Genomic DNA, 16,064 nt, shown 5'->3' on the forward strand with positions numbered 1-16,064 from the left:
GAATCCAAAGCAGGTTCCAGGCTCAGAGCTGTCAGCACGTGGGGCTCCAACTCAGGAACCAGGAGATGCCACTTAACCAACTGAGCCAGCCAGGTGCCCCTGTCTTGGTTTTCCGAGTGGCTGGTGCCATGACTTTCAAACCAAGATTTTCCTTGAGTAAGCAGATAGGATTCCTCTGTGTAAGTGTAGATCTAAAATTAAACTGGGACCATTTCTTATGTATAAAAGGAGTGACTTCTACTTTAGAGGGGCAGGCAGAACACTTCTGAATTCCTTTAATAGTTGAGTCCAGTGAAAGACCTAGTGGCTTTCCTCATAACCTCTCGCCCCCAATAAAGTCACCCTTCTTGTATATAAATTGTAGCAATCTAAGCATATCAGAGCACTTATCACACGGAATGCTTGTATTTGTTTATCTCACTCATGACTGTAATCGTTTTTGTCTGACTCTGTTATCAGAAGGTAAGCATTACCAGAGCAGGGAGCATACCTGCTTTTACTCCTGTTGATGACACAGACCTAATACAATGTCTGGCATATAGTGATTTCTCAGTAAATATTTGTTCAGTGGATGAATCTGTCTACCTACGTTTTAAAAATCACTTTATTGTGCAGCATTTGGGTGGCTCAGTCAGTTAAGCTTCTGACTCTTTTTTTTTATTTATTTTAAAAAAAATTTTTTTTTCAACGTTTTTATTTATTTTTGGGACACAGAGAGACAGAGCATGAACGGGGGAGGGGCAGAGAGAGAGGGAGACACAGAATCGGAAACAGGCTTCAGGCTCCGAGCCATCAGCCCAGAGCCCGACGCGGGGCTCGAACTCACGGACTGCGAGATCGTGACCTGGCTGAAGTCGGACGCTTAACCGACTGCGCCACCCAGGCACCCTTAGTTAAGCTTCTGACTCTTGATCTCAGGGTCTTGATCTCAGAGTGGTGAGTTCAAGCTTGGTGTTGGGCTCCGTGCTTGGCATGGAGCCTGCTTAAAAAAAAAAAAAAAAAATCACTGTATTGAGAAGGTTAATACAAATAAAAGTGCACAGAATGAAAATCAATGAATTATCACAACAAAAACACCACTAGAACTGTCTGCCCCCAAAGAGATGGAATAGTCAACAGTTCCTTGAAAACTCCCCTTGTACCTGCTCCCAGTTGCTAACACTTTCTTTCCCCCAAATGGGAACCACAATCCCGACTTCTTACGTTATGGTTTTTTTAGTTTTTTAACTTTGTTTAGTTGGAATCTCATAGCATGTATTCTTTTGTTCAAATTTATGCTGGTGAAATGCATCTATGTTTTTGCACATAGCTATTTTGGTGCATAGCACAAGGTAGGGATGAAATTCCATTTTCCCACCCTAGGAATATCCACTTATCCCAGCACAATTTTTTGGAAAGTCTCCTTTACTAACTGCTCTGTAATGCTACTTCTGTCATGGAACAAGTGTCTCTCCATGCATGGATCTGCTTGTAGGCCCTCTCTTCTGTCCACCTGACATCTTTGTCTATCTTCACACCAGTATCACATTGTCTTAATGAAAATAGCTTTATAATAAGTCTTCATATTTAGTAATGCAAATGCTGTCACCTTGTACGACAGATTCTTGGCTGTTCTTGACCCTTTCCACGTCCGTATAATCTTGAGAATCACTTTGTCATTTCCATAAACTGAGATTTTGGTTAGGGTTGCCTTGTATCTATAGATCCTTTTGGAAAGACTTGCCATATTTGTAATATTCCAGTTCATGAACATGGCATATTCCTCCATTTATTTAGGTCTTCTTTAATTTATCTCAATAAGATTTTTTAAAATTTTTCTTAACATTTATTCATTTCTGAGAGACACAGAGAGACAGAGGATGAATAAGGGAAGGGCAGAGAGAGAGGGAGACACAGAATCCGAAGCAGGATCCAGGCTCTGAGCTGTCACCACAGAGCCCGACGCAGGGCTCAAACTCACGAACAGCAAGATCATGACCTGAGCCGAAGTTGGATGCTTAACCATCTGAGCCATGCAGTCGCCCCTCTCAGTAAGATTTTATAGTTCTCTACCCAAAGGTCTTCTATGTTTTTTGTTAGATTGACTAAAATGTGTTTGGGTTTGTGTGTGTGTGTGTGTGTGTGCGCTATTATAAATTATACCCTTTTAACATTTATTTTCCTGTTTGTTGCTGTTGTAGCAAAATTAATTTTGCATATAAATTTTGAATAAATCAACTTTGTTACACTTACTAATTGTAATAATTTATCTGTGAATTATTCAGGATTTTCTACAGAGACAACTATATCGTCCATAGATAATGTGTTTTACTTATTCCTTTCTAATCTTTACATCTTTCCTTTCTTTTTCTTGTCTTATTGCATTGGCCAGGACCATCAGTACAAAAGGAAGTAACAGTAGGGGGAGTCTTTGTTTTGTGGGTTAAACAGTGTTCTCCTGAAAGATAAGTTGCAGCCCTAAGCCCCAGAATCTGTAAATGCGAGTGTAGTTGGAAATAGGGTCTTTGTTAATGTAGAGTTAAGATGAAGTCATATTGGAATAGGATAGGTGCCCTACTCCAGTGTGACTAGTCTTCTTTTAAAAAGGCGAGACGCAAAGACATACACAGAGAAGAACACCATGTGAAGACCGAGGCAGAAATTGGAATGATGCATTTATAAGCCGAGGGATTCCAAGGATTTTGGCAACCACCAAAAGCTAGGAAGAGGCAAGGAAGGATCCTCCCCCAAGGCCTTCAGAGAGAACACAGCCAGGCCAGTGCCTTGATTTCAGACTTGTAACCTCTGGAATTGTGAGGCAATAAATTTCTGTTTTGAGCTGTCAGTTTATGGTAGTTAGTTATAGCAGCCCTAGGCAACAAAGTCAACATGTTTTAGTCCCAGTTACAGAGGGAAAGCTTCCAGTATTTCACCATAAAGTCTCATACTTGCTGAAGGTTCTTTTGGGAATGGGTATTAATTTTTAGCTTATGAAAATTCCTTTCTAGTCCTCATTTGTTAAAAGTCTTTATGATGAATTTGATCGACATCATCTATTGAAATGAATTGAAAGGTGTTTTTCCCTCAGTCTGTTAATGTGGTGAATTGCATTGATTTTTAAATCTTAACCCAGTATTGCATTCTGGAATACACCCAACACATATTGGCCTTTTTACATAGTGCTAGATATGGTGTGCTTATTTAAAAAAAAAACTTACACAAACTGAAAAAAGGCATTTCTCTTGAAGTTTGGGGAAAAAGTAGTGGGTAAAGTGGTTCTGGCTTTCTAGTTCAGACCAAGCTGATCTTTAACACTTCATCTTTATGTTAATGGATAAGTTTGCTAATCTTACATTCACAATGTCGGCGTCTGTATTCATCAGACCAGCCTGAAATTTTCCTTTCTTGGAATTTCCTGTCAGTTTTTATATCAGGGTTATTCTGGACCTTTTAGTAGGAGTTGGCAAATGGTAGCTATCCTTCCTGTGTTCTCAACGGGTGTGTGTGGCTCCTTTTCTTCCTTGAATGTTTCTTAGAATCCATCAGGGCCTGGAGTTTTCTTTATTGAAAAGTTTTAAATTATAGGTTTAATTTTTTCAAGTAGTTGATGAATTATTTAACTTTTCTATTCTTCCACCAGTTTTTACATGTAGGTTATTTTGAGGAATTTCTCTATTTTATTTATATTTTAATATTCTCTCCCATAAAGTTGTTTAATACATCTTTTTATTTTTATTTATTTTTAATTTTTTTCTTCTCTCTCTTTTTCGTTTCTTTTCTTTTTCTTAAATACAGAAAGGGAAAAATTCATTTCTATTTTCAATTTTTATTAAAAATATTTTTCTTTAAATTTTTTCTACTATATTTTTTACTTTTGTGTAAATTTTTTCAAATTGTATTTTATTTTTTAATTTTTTGATGTTTATTTATTTTTGAGAGAGAGAGAGAGAGAGACAGCTTAAGCATGGGAGGGGCAGAGAGAGAGGGAGACACAGAATCCAAAGCAGGCTCCAGGCTCCGAGCTGTCAGCACAGAGCCTGATGCAGGGCTCAAACTCGTGAACCATGATATCATGACCTGAGCTGAAGTCAGACGCTCAACCGACTGAGCCACCCAGGCGCCCCCCAACACATCTTTTTATAATTTTATAGATCTGTAGGCCTTAGAGTAATGTCTTCTTTTTCATTCCTCTCACTGTTTATTTCTTTTTCTTTGAACAGCTTCACCAAGAGAGCTGGTAATTACATTTGTTTTTATTTCATTAGCTTGTGTTCTTAACTTTATTATTTCCTTCCCTCTACTTTCTCTGAGTTTAATTTACTCTTAGTTTTTGTATCTCCTTTAGATCCACTCTCTTTCTTTCTTTCTTTCTTTCTTTCTTTCTTTCTTTCTTTCTTTCTTTCTTTCTTTTGCTGAGTAATACGAATTTGTATTTCCTCTGTGTCTTTTCATGGGTTGATATAGCTCATTTCTTTTTATCTTTGAGTAATAGTCCCTTATAGGCTGTGCCACTGCTAGTCCATTCACTCAAGCAAAAGAAATCTCTTTGTTGCTTTCTGGTTTTGATAATTATGAATAGAGCTGCTGTAAACATCTGTGTGCAGGTCTTTGTGCGGACATAAGTTTTCAACTCCTTTGGGTAAATACATAGGAGAGTAATTACTGGATCATATGGCAAGAGTATGTTTAGTTTTACACGAAATTGACAGACTGTCTTCCAAAGTGGCTGTACCTATTTGCCTTCCCCCTTGCAATAAATGACAGTTCCTATTGTCCCACGTCCTCAGCAGTGCTGGGTGTTGTCAGTGTTTTGGATTTTAGCCATTCTAATAGGCATGTGGTGGTAGTATTTTAGCTTATAATATTGTATAAGCCAAATTCTTTTTTTTTTTTAAGTTTATTTAGTTATTTTGAAAGAGAGAGAGAGAGAGCATGTGTAGGGGAAGGGCAGAGAGAAAGAGAGAGAGCTCTGTCAGCACAGAGCCCACCTGGGAGCTAGAACTCACAAACCATGAGATCTTGACCAGAGGGGTAATCAAAAGTGTGACGCTTAGCCAACTGAGCCACCTCAGGTGCTGCCAAATTCTTTTTTTTTTTTTTTTTTTAATCCAGGAAGATCACAACATCCCTGAGAAGAAAGAATCCTGAAAAGACGCAAAGAAGTTAGTTTTATTTTTTAATTTATTTAAAGTAAGAGAAAAATAAAAGTTTACCCATTTCTCCTCTGACCACAGCCACCAACCAGTCTGTTCTCTGTATCTATGAACTTAGGTGCTGGGGGTTTTTTTTTGTTTTTTTCTTTTGATGCCTGTTTGTTTATTTTGAGAGCGAGAGGGTGTGTGCATGTGCTCATGCACGTTCAAACAGACAGAAGAACAGACAGGATCCAAGCATGTTCCGGGCTCAGCACAGAGTCCAGCTGGGGGCTCCATCTCATGAGATCACGACCGGAGTGAAATCAAGAGTCAGATGCTTAACTGACTGAGCCACCCAGGTGCCCGTGAACTTATTTTTTATATGTATGTATTTTGAGCTTTCACATGTAAGAGAGCTCATATAGTATGTGTCTTTCTCTGACTTATTTCACTTAGTTCATCAATTTTTATCCTTTCTTCTTCTGTATTGCTCAGTGTGCAACTACAGTGATAAAATCCCCCTTAATAAGCACGACTTTAGATGCTTCCCACAAGTTTTGATGTGTAGTATTTTCATTATTCTTCCCATTTAAAAATTTTTCTAATTTACACTTTTGAAAGCCCGTGTGTTATTTAAAAGTCTATTAGTTGGGACACCTGGGTGGCTCAGTCGTTGAAGCACCTGAATCTTGATCTCAGCTCAGGTTTTGATCTCAGGGTTGTGAGTTCAAGTCCCACACTGGGCTCCACACTGGGAGTGGAGCCTTCTTTAAAAAAAAAAAAAAAAGATTAGTAGTTTATTTCCTCAATATGAGTTAAAAAAAATCTTTTTGTTGGTGATTTCTAGCTTGATTGTGTCTCCCTCTCTCTCTGCCCCTCCCCTGTTCATGCTCTGTCTCTCTCTGTCTCAAAAATAAATAAATGTTAAAAAAAATTTAAAAATAAAAATAAATTCTAGGTAGTTAATATATAGTGTAACATTGGTTTCAGGAGTAGAATTTTGTGATTCATCACTTAGTAACACCCAGTGGTCATCGTAACAAGTGACCTCCTTAAAACCCATCACCCATCTAGCCCATCCCCTACCCGCTTCCACCATCAACCCTGTTTTATCATTAAGAGTCTCTTATGGTTTGCTTTTCTGTCTCTCTCTTTTTCCCCCCTTCCCATAGGTTCATCTGTTTTGTTTCCTAAATTCCGCCTGAGTGAAATCACATGGTATTTGTCTTTCTCTGCCCCACTCATTTTGCTTAGTATAATACGCTCTAGCTCCATCTACATCATTGCAAATGGCAGGATTTCATTCTTTTTGATGACTGAGTAATACTCCATTGAATGTATACCACGTCTTTTTTATTCATTCATCAGTTGATGGACACTTGGGCTCTTTCCTCGTTTGGCTACTGTTGATAATGCTGCTGTAAACATCAGGGTGCATGTACCCCCTTCGAATCTATAGTTTTGTATCCTTTTGAGTAAATAGCTAGTAGTGCAGCTGCTGGATCATAGGTTAGTTGTATTTTTAACTTTTGGAGGAACGGAGCTCCATCCTGTTCTCCAGAGTGGCTGCACCAGTTTGCATTCCCACCAGCGGTGCAAGAGGGCTCTCCTTTCTCCACATCCTGTCTCTTAGTTGTATTCTTTTATAATATGTAGACACTTGGTTAATGACATAGGATCTGATCAATTTTTTTTAAATTGTTTTCTGTGTATTCAGTGTATTGTTCTGCCCTTGTTAAGATTTTGTGTTCTCTGTCTGTCCATGGGATCAAGTTTGTCAATCCTGGATTTTATATCTTTAGCCTTACTGACTTGCATGCCTGTTACTGGTTACTGAGACAAGTGTGTTAAAATATCTCATCAGGACTGTAGGTTATCTATGTCTCCTTGTAGGTCTCTAAGTTATTTATGTGTTTTTTAAATGTGTTTTAAGGCAACTTTATTGAGTGCAAACAAATCTAATACCATCTTTAGATGAATTTAATTTTTTGTCATTATGAAGTGTCATTCGTGATTTGTAGTGATACTTTTTGCCTTAAAGTCAGATACTACTATAACTTACCATCTTTCTGTGGTTACTGAACACACGGTTTGTCATCTTCTGTGATTGTACTTGACTGTCAATCCTTGTGTCCTTATGTTTTAATATATCTCTTGTAAATAGCATAATTTTTAAAAATAAAGTTTGGTTATCTTTATCTTAAATAGAATATGTAACTTGTTTACATTTAAAGGTATTTACTTAGGGGCACCTGGGTGGCTCTGTTGGTTAAGTGTACAAATTTGGCTCCCGTCATGATCTCCTAGTTCGTGAGTTCAAGCCACTCATTGGGCTCTGCAATGACGGTGCAGAGCCTGCTTGGGATTCTCTCTCTCCCTCTCTCTGCCCCTCCCCTGCTCTGTCTCTCTCTCTCTCTCTCAAAATAAATAAGTCAACTTAAAAATAAATAAAATAAATACGTGTTTAGATTTAATCCTAATATCCTAATGCTTCCTTTCTCTTTGTACCCTCTTTTATGTTCCTCCCTCCCTCCTCTCTCTCCTTATCCTGATTTGATGGGATAGATGTTAATATTCTGTGTTCTTTCTCTGCCAGTGTGGTAGTTACATACTCCTTTGAATACTCTTTCAGTGGTATTACCAAAGATTACAACATGCATTCTTGATTTTTGAAAGCCTAATATTACCTGTTATTCTTACTCTTTTTGGCTCATATGAAACCTCAGGACGCTTTTCCTCTGGAATTGTATGCGATTATCATCATGCAATTTTTATTCCCACAACACGTAATCACTTTTGCCTAGTAAATTCATACGCATTCAGATGTGCCCACATATTTATACAATCACTTTTCTTCATCACTTCCTGTATTTCTGACTTGACACCCATGATCATTTTCCTTCTGCCCAAAGAACTCCACTTGGTATTTCGTTGAGTGCTAGTCTGCTGGTGAGAAATTATTTTTTATCTGAAACTGTCATTCTTTTTTTTATATGTTTTATTTATTTTTGAGAGAGTGCAAGTGAGGGAGGGTCAGAGACAGGGAGACTGAGGATCTGAAGTGGGCTCTGCGCTGACAGCAGCCAGCCCCATGTGGGTCTCGAACTCCTGAACTGTGAGATCATGTCCTGAGCCAAAGTCGGACACTCAACCGACTGAGCCACCCAGGTGCCCCTGAAAATGTCATTCTTTGATGTTTATTTATTTTTGAGACGGAGCATGAACAGAGGAGGGGCAGAGAGAGAGGGAGATACAGAATCCGACGTAGGCTCCAGGCTCCAAGCTGTCAGCACAGAGCCCAACACAGGGCTCGAACTCACGGACCATGAGATCATGACCTGAGCCAAAGTCAGACGCTTAACCGACTGAGGCACCCAGGTGCCCCTGAAAATGTCATTCTTGAATGACGGTTTTGTTTTTTTCAGCAGCATAAATACGTCCTTTCTTCTGACTTACAGGTTCCATTATTTCTAATGAGAAATCTGCTGTTATTCTAATTGTTCCTCCTTTAGAGTTAATCTGTCTTTTTTTTTTTTTTAAGATTTTGTTTTTAAATAATCTCTCCACCCAACTTGGGGCTCCAATTCACAATCCTGAGATCAAGAGGCACATGTTCTACCAACTGAGCCAGCTAGGAGCCACACATCTGTCTTCTTTTAATCTCAGTGATATTAGCCACTTTCTCTTTGTATTTGATCTTTTAAACAGTTTTACTAGAACTTGCTTAGGTATAGGTTTCTCTTTATTTATCCCGCTTGGAATTCAAAAGGCCTCTTAACTCTTGTGAATGATGTCTTTTACCAGTTTTGGAAAACTCTGTCATTAACTCTTCGAAAATCACTTTTAATCAATCTCACTACATAATGCAGTTACTCTGTTTTGTGTACAGTCCTTTAGAGGCTTTTTCACATGTTTCAAAAAACATTTGAAGCGGTCGTACTGTAAATTGTACAATTAAAAGTTAAATGCGAGAATACTATTAAACCTATGCAAATGTATTGCATGTGTGAATGATAAAAGGGACTAGCTAATCTGTTAGCAGTTATGTTTGTAATATCAAAATAAACTGGTGAAATATTATAGCTTGCCATTTTTGTTCTAGTTTTCATTCACTACAAAAAAGGACTGCTTGTGTTTCATTTATTAATGGTTTATGAGTACCAGAAAGTAGGGTTTTATCATATATAGCCTTTTTCCTAGTATATAAGAAACAAATTTTGGGTGCACTTACGTGGCTCAGTTGGTTAAGCATCTGACTCTTGATTTTGACTCAGGTCATGATCTCACCTTCCGTGAGGTCGAGCCCTGCATTGGGCCCTACACTGACATTGCATGGGCTGCTTGGGATTCTCTCTCTCCCTCTGTCTCTGCCCCTCCTGTGTTCTCTCTCTCTCTGTCTCTCAAAATAAATAAATAAACTTTATTTAAAAAAAAACAAATTTTGATTTCTGCTATTTTTTTTAAATAAAGGTGGCTCTCAAAACTACCTTTCACTATCTTTCAAAACCCTTTATTTTTTGTGCCCTGTGTTAGCTTTTATCCTCATTTATATAAATAACATCTTAGGTGAGTCAGGTAGTACTTTCCCCTCAAACTACAGTGAAACTGGCACAAATACCTGTGGTAACTTAAATTCATGGTTAGCAAGTAAATGCCTAAGGCTTTTGTCAACAACTAGCTATCTGAACGGTGAACTTTTTGCCTGGACATTTCTTCCACGTGTTAAGATGAGGAAGGGAGCAGTCCCCTTAGATCATCAGGAGGCATTAGGGTCTACCTGCTAGAGCTCTGGTTTGGGATCAAATTACTGGTACTTTCCTCTTGTTCTTGTCCTAATGCGCATGGCATATTTTTCCAGAGCCTGTCCTTTGCCCTAATGTTCCCCCCTTTACGGACCATCCTGCCAGACTTTCAGTGACACAGTCTCCAAGGAATTAGAAAGTAACTTCCTTCTTTATTTGCCAACCTGAAGAAAACTGACCAACACTCTTTTTTTTTTTTTTTTTGGAGTTTTTATTTAAATTCCAGTTAGTTAACATATAGTGTAATATTGGTTTCAGGTGTATAATATAGTGATTCTCACTCTGTCCCACGTGTCGGCTGGTGCTCATCACAGCTAGTGAGCTCCTTAATCCCTGTTAACCGTTTTCCCCATCCCCCCCCACCCCTGCCCCCTTCTGCTGAGCAACACTCTTAATGACAGGTGATGTCTCCCTTCTCCCCCTCCCTGAGCTCCTTCCCCAGCCAGAGAAGAAGCAGTGGCCCTGGCGAAGACGTACAGTTGCAAGGGTTCCTGCCCTCAAGGAGCTTCAAAGGTAGGTTGTGTACCTGAGAAGGGCTTAAACTACGTAAAGTGCCTGGCTGCATGCCAGTCAGTGGGCCAGAGGGTATGAGGTGGGACAACATTCAGCCCCGTGAGAAGGATCGCAGAAGGGAAATCTAAACACTGAGTTCCCACTGTGTACAAGGCACCTTGCATACACTATGACCCCGGTGAGGTGCATGCTGTTACATGAAACTGAGGCACCGAACTCAACCTGGAGGCCCAAGAGTCCTGCTTCTGTGAATTTCAGGTGTGATGGAGTTCTCACAAATCTCTCAAGTGCGCAGTCAAAAATGGCTACTCTAGAGGGGCACCTGGGTAGCTCAATTGGTTGAGCGTCTGACTTTGGCTCAGGTCACGATCTCGTGGTTCCTGAGTTTGAGCCCCGTGTCGGGCTCGCTGCTGTCAGCACAGAGCCTGCTTCAGATCTTTGTCCCCCTTGCTCTCTGCCCCTCCCCCCCCTCTCAAAAATGAATACACGTTTTAAAAAATGGTTAGTTCAGGGAACATGGAAGTCCAGTTGGATTTCAGTATGATAACTGGGGAGTGAAGAGAAGTGGTGAGCCAGTGAATATAGTTCTTACAACTTAGAGTGAAGTCAGAGATTGGTTAAATATTGATTATATTCCAAAATTAGGGAAAATCCATTTACGCGAGGGTACTAAAACCAAGGGCTACGGAACTCTGAGGATTCCCACATTGTGCTGCATTGATCTGAGTGCTACATGTGTCTACCTTGCCCATTCAGACAACGTTTTAAAAAATTCTATGGAGACAATCTGTTCTTTAATTGATGTGTATATTTATGTTCTCTCCTATTCACTGTTATTTACTATTTGCCAGGACTGCCAACTTTTAAACAGTCTTGGGATAAATGTTTGTTCCCAACCCTTTGTTGATAGATGTGTTTTATGTAACAGTTATGGAGTCCATTAACATGAAGCACTAAAACAGAAAAAGAAACTGAAGAGATTTATAAGCATATGAAATGCCCTCACCAGATACAGTTGAAACAATGAATCCCAGGGGACATTTATGAAGTTACTATGAACATAGTTATCTACTTCAAAACATGTTTGTGGAACTGAATCATACCATATATGAGGCTTCATTTAAAAGGTGAAATACAAATTGACTCTTGTCTATTGGTAACGACTTAGTGTGTTTAAGGAAACCCCACGATTGTAGAAAAAGAGAGAAATCCCCGTATAAATACACCTATGGCGGTTGTGTTCTTGGTGATAGAAATTGCCTGAATGATTTTTCTTTAAAAACTGGAAATTTGGGAGAGCTCAAATTATTAGGATTTTTAAGTGACATTGAAAGACTTCCAGCATTACTGTTGTATGAAAACACCCGATCCCTGGTAGAGCAGTGGTCCAGAGAGCAATTTTTTCTTTGGCTGCAGTATGAGATATAAGTGGTGTCCTCAGATACAAACACACCCCCCCGCAAAAAAAAATAAGTTGGCAAAGGAACATGGTGGCATCTGTCTCCTCGTTAAAACATCAGATTGACAAAATCCATGTACTACTCTGTTTCAAAAAGTTCCAGCTCTTTCAAACATGGGCATTCTTATCATTTTGTGCGCTCAGCGCTGGCCACTGGCTAACAACATCTGTGTGGGTTTCTCCTTGAGTATCTTTCTTCCATCAGCTGATAAGCTAGTAGCTCTGAGGATTTCTGGTCAAGAGCCCTGCTCAAGAAAGAGAGCTGACAGTACATATTTGAAATTGTTTCAGAAAATGTTTCTTCCCCTCTGTCCTGTTTGTTTGTTTGTTTCCTGCTTGAAGGTAGGGTCTAAAGGGCGTGGAGCTTTCAGGTTGATGTGGCCCAGGGAACCCGAGTGGCCATTTAATATGCTTTCTTTGGAGAGAAAAGACACTGATATTGTAAATCTAGCCTGTACTCACTGTCATAGGGCTAATCCATGGCCATAAAATTAGAGTCAAATATAAGATAAACGGCAGGCCACTGTTTTCACATCAATCTAAACAAACAAGCTAATGGATTATTTTAGGAGTGAAAACAAAATTCTTAATTGTTCCTTAAACATGTGGCTCTAAGTGTAAGCCTAATATAACAAATAACTGGGAGCAAATTCATTTTAATTGTATGTAAACAAACGTCTTATAATAAAAATGGTTATTATGCTTCAGGAAAATGAAAAGAAAAAAATTTTCAAAATCCCAAGCCCCCAAATAAATACTGTTAATATATCGGCATTTCTCTTTCAGACTTTTGGTTACTCTGTTCATCCTACTTTGAATTTTATTTTTTCAATGAATTCAGCTAATGTAATGTTCTTGGATGTCTTTTCTGGTATACATAAGTATAAAATGTTTTTGGAAGATATCTGTAAGATGGCTTACAGAAATCAAAAAGCGTAAGTATTGTCACTCCTGCAATACAAAACAAAAAAAAATTGTTCAAAAGACACGATTTTTTGTTGTTGTTGTTGTTGTTTGTTTATTTTTGAGAGAGAGAGTGGGGGGGGTGGACAGACAGAGAGAGGGACATAGAGAATCCACGCACGGCTCGAACCCATGGAACCGTGAGCTTATGACCTGAGCCAAAACCAAGAGTCAGATGCTTAACCAACTGAGCCCCCCAGGCGCCCTAAGATTTTCAAATCTTATAAACACCGCATAGTCATTTCCAGATGTAGCAACTGAAAAATGCAATTGGAGAAGGTAGCAGAGGGAAGGAGAAAATCCCAGCCTCAGCGGGAAGACTTCAGAGACCCGCTCGCATCTCAGGTGAGACCTCCACATCCCCACCTGCTCTCAGGGCCACAGCAGCCCCTGGCACACCTCATGTGCCTCCTCTGTGCTAGCCAGACCTGGGGAGGAAGGCGGCTGGGGGCTGGCAGAAATGCCCAGTCCCATCTGCCCAGCTTCTCGAGTCTTCTGATACCACAACAGGAAAGGCGTTCATCTGGCGCCTGTCCTCTGACAGATATGAATGTAAGGTCTGGGCAAGGGAGGAAGTCTGTGCTGGGTGGGACTGTCACCTCAGGGCCCCTCGTGCATTGCCTGGTGGCTGTGCTGTGCCCCAAGGACTTCCCAGCCGTTGGGGCCACAGTCGGCCTGTCTGCAAGCGTCAGACCAGATGGAAGTTCTTAAATAGGGGAGAAGGAGGCTTTTTACCTCTCTTTCTTTCTACCAAGGCCACATGGTAAACTGTTTTGAATGATTTTGAAAAGCCTCCAAGGTTTCCATTCACTGAGGGAATATGCCAGAGAAACTTGAAAACTATGAAATCTTCGGTAACAGGACCCAGTAAAGTCCTTCAAGGCTTGATGTAGATGCTGGAGTTCTAGACTCTTGTGGCTGGACGGGGCTCTTTCTGGTGACATTTTTTTTCTAACTTGTTTATTTTTGTTTTTTATTAGAGAGAGAGAGAGAGAGAGAGAGAGAGAGGGGAGAATGAGCGGGGGAGGGGCAGAGGGAGAGGGAATCTTAAGCAGGCTCCACTCCCAGCGCAGAGCCCAACGCGAGGCTTGATCCCATGACCGTGGGATCGTGACCTGAGCCAAAATCAAGAGTCAAGGACACTCAGCTGATTCTGCCACCCATGCGCCCCTCGGTGGTATTCTTGTTATGAGCAGGTGACTTCTAAGCTACAGTTCCAAATAAACCAAGGAGGTTATTAATTCCGTTGTCAGAGTCACTAAAATTCCTGCCTTCCGGGGCGCCTGGGTGGCTCGGTTGGGTGTCCGACTTCGGCTCAGGTCATGATCTCGCGGTCCGTGAGTTCGAGCCCCGCGTCGGGCTCTGTGCTGATGGCCTGGCGCCTGGAGCCTGTTTTGGATTCGGTGTCTCCCTCTCTCCCTGACCTTCCCCCCATTCATGCTCTGTCTCTCTCTGTCTCAAAAATGAATAAACATTAAAAAAAAATTAAAAAAAGAATTCCTGCCTTCCACTGCAGTTTCACAAAAATATTTCTGTTCTTAACTCTATCACACCCCATGGGAAATTATTAATCATAATAATGGTTGTGTTTGCCTTGGTAAGAAGAGAGTGGAATTTCTGTATCCTCCCTGAATGCTGTCTTGTATCAGTTCTCGTTGACCACTTGTGTGGCAGGCCGTTTAATGACAACCTGTCCCAGGCCCCAGCCCAGTATGTGATGTCACTCTACTGCTCCCCTCATCCAGAGATGGGTCGCGTGCCCCCCCCACCCCCCCGAATCTGGGCTGGCCTTGTTCGCTTTGTCCAGTAGAACGTGGTGGAAGTGAGGTGGTCCCTGAGGCGCAGGCTCCAGTGGCCTTGCAACTACCCTTTCCACCGGGGGCGCTGAGAGGCCACGCGGGGCAGGATGCGGCCCCACCAGCAGCACCAGCCGCCAGGCCTGTGAAGGAGCCAGCCGGAACCACCGGCCCAGAGAAGCGTGAGAGACAGGAAGGTGGTGTTGCTTATAGACGCCAAGTTTTGGGGGGTGATCCATCCTGCGGCAACTGGTAACAGCCACACCCTGTCACCACCGTGGATCTGTACTTAGGATCTAGGAGCTTGTTTCCTTAAGAGAATCCCGGGAACATCCTCCTATTTAGACTGCTACGCCCCAGGCCCAAGGGTAGAAGGGCTCCATCCCAGTTGAGTAATGTCGGGAATCCCCATTCTGTTCAGAGCGCGGCAGAAATGCCTCACTCAGTACCTTCCTAACTTCCCTCTCTTCCTTCTTGTGCTGTGAGGGCTGGAATGCTAAAACTACATTCCCCAAGTCGTCCTTGTGGCCCGTGTCCACATGTGACCTTGCTGTCACCAAGAAGACATGATTTTTAGGATTAGGAGGCAGAGATGACAAACGCGAGCGGTGGCCGGGGTGCCTGGGTGGCTCAGTTAAGGGTTTGACTCTTGGTTTCAGCTCAGGTCATGATCTCACGGTTTGTGTGATGGGACCCCACCTCGGGCTCTGTGCTGACAGTGCAGAGCCTGCTTGGGATTCCCTCTCTCTCCCTCTCTCTGCCTCTCCCCCACTCATGTGCTCTGTATCTCTCTCAAAATAAGTAAATAAATATATAATTAATTAATTAATTAAATATATATATATACATTATATATATGTTAACATATATATATATATATATATATATAATTTTTAAAAATGTAATTAGTGGGGCGCCTGGGTGGCTCAGTCGGTTAAGCGTCCGACTTCGGCTCAGGTCATGATCTCACGTTCCGTGAGTTCAAGCCCCGCGTCGGGCTCTGTGCTGACAGCTCAGAGCCTGGAGCCTGTTTCAGATTGTGTCTCCCTCTCTCTGACCCTTCCCCGTTCATGCTATCTCTCTCTGTCTCAAAAAATAAATGAACGTTAAAAAAAAATTTTTTTTTAAATAAAAATGTAATTAGTGATTTTTTCCCCCATGGCATGAGGAAATGAGGAAATGATTATCTCCTCCCCAGATATCATAGACATTTTTTAGAGAATATTCTTTGGATGAATGAAGGAAATTCCATACTGAATAAGTTAACATAAGATCACAAATGTATTTTGGTTTAAAATATAAAATAAATCAGAAGCAATTTGGCTCAATCAGCCAAAATATCATAAAAAAAGGTTTTCATTTCAGGTTACTTTGGCTTGTCTTTGCTAGATAGTCAATGGGAAGAAACAAAAGCAAA

The sequence above is a fragment of the Acinonyx jubatus genome, chromosome A1 (genome assembly GCF_027475565.1).
Source record: "Acinonyx jubatus isolate Ajub_Pintada_27869175 chromosome A1, VMU_Ajub_asm_v1.0, whole genome shotgun sequence".
In the NCBI taxonomy this organism is placed as follows: domain Eukaryota; kingdom Metazoa; phylum Chordata; class Mammalia; order Carnivora; family Felidae; genus Acinonyx; species Acinonyx jubatus.